Below are 1,190 nucleotides of genomic sequence, written 5' to 3'. Positions count from 1 at the left end.
CAACTGTGACATCTCTCCATTTAAAGTAAATTGTAGCAAAATATACATTACTATTAATATAACATTCTGTACAATGAGTCGTTTTAATGTTTTAACTTTCCTTCCTTTGGCACACTCTCCTCTATCTTTCCATGTTTGTGCATCCTGTCCCAGAAATGCCTGTTACTAACCTATTCCTTATGTTTTTTTTCACCCAGCATATTTCCTTGAATTAGGATGGCAACAAGATCTTGGTGGCAGCAACACTTTTTCCAAATTTTAAATGCAGTACTTTTACTCGAGTGTTAGGTCTAAGTACTTCCTCCAGCCTCTGCACATAAGTATTACCCAGTAAAAAAGAAAGAAAAGATGTGGCTTTGACACATTTCCTAAGAAAATTGAAGGTTATTGTTACATCAAACCTTTATTTGGTATTCTAACTCAACGTTACTGAGTGCCTGAGAAGTCCATAGGTTTCGTTTTCCCCACTGCTATCACTCTTCATCCAGCATGAGTCTCTAAAAATCCCACAGCAGAAATCTTCCATGAACCCACCAAACCTTGCTAGCTTCCGTTAACCAACATCCGTCCAGAAATGTGACTTTTTAAAGGATTTCTTCTATATTTTCATAAATAACAGCGTCATAGAATACACCCTGACACTGAATTTAAATAGGTATTCTTCACTGGTAAATTCGGTGTAACACATAACATTAAATAACAACAACTAACTTAACGTTAATCAATTTTGAAGTTCTGTTTGGCACAACAGTATGTTAATATGAGAAAATAGCTTATTTGGGCAACATTTTGTAACTGCGCGAGGAAGTAAGTGATTAAACTTACCTTTTACTTTGAAGAACCGTGTACAATATGTTGCAAAAATAAAACTTTATTCCCGAAAAGGGTTTTGTGAGTGTGTGTGAACGGAACGTGACAAGCTGCTCTCCGTTTCTGCTAGTGTGTAACGTACGGAAACAGCGTCAGCCTATGACAGCTTACGCTTCGTGAGATGGACCCGCCCTTTTGCCTGCGACAGCCAATCAGAACGATCAAAAACGGCTGTTTTGTTAGTTAGCAAGCCCACCCATGATAGTAATTACACATGGCATGTTTTTCATGTAGCTTTAGTGGAATGAGAACAAGATAGAGAATCAACACGTGTAAACATTTATTTTACATCCACTCTAAAGGTGTCAAACTATATGCAA

At 37.3% G+C, this 1,190-nt stretch overlaps 1 protein-coding gene across 2 annotated transcripts in view; it reads right to left on the bottom strand.

The window, feature by feature from the left end:
• The window catches only part of stat1a (signal transducer and activator of transcription 1a), a 45,222-nt gene extending 44,267 nt beyond the window's left edge, over positions 1–955 (bottom strand). For both annotated transcript variants that reach the window (XM_032506503.1, XM_032506505.1), the window contains exon 1: positions 826–955. The gene's annotated coding sequence lies outside the window, so the exon portion shown is untranslated. The remainder of the gene's footprint in view (positions 1–825) is intronic.
• Between the last annotated feature and the right edge of the window lie 235 nt (positions 956–1,190).

Source organism: Etheostoma spectabile, chromosome 24 (assembly GCF_008692095.1).
Source record: "Etheostoma spectabile isolate EspeVRDwgs_2016 chromosome 24, UIUC_Espe_1.0, whole genome shotgun sequence".
NCBI classification, from domain to species: domain Eukaryota; kingdom Metazoa; phylum Chordata; class Actinopteri; order Perciformes; family Percidae; genus Etheostoma; species Etheostoma spectabile.
This window is presented reverse-complemented; position numbering and strand designations above follow the sequence as displayed.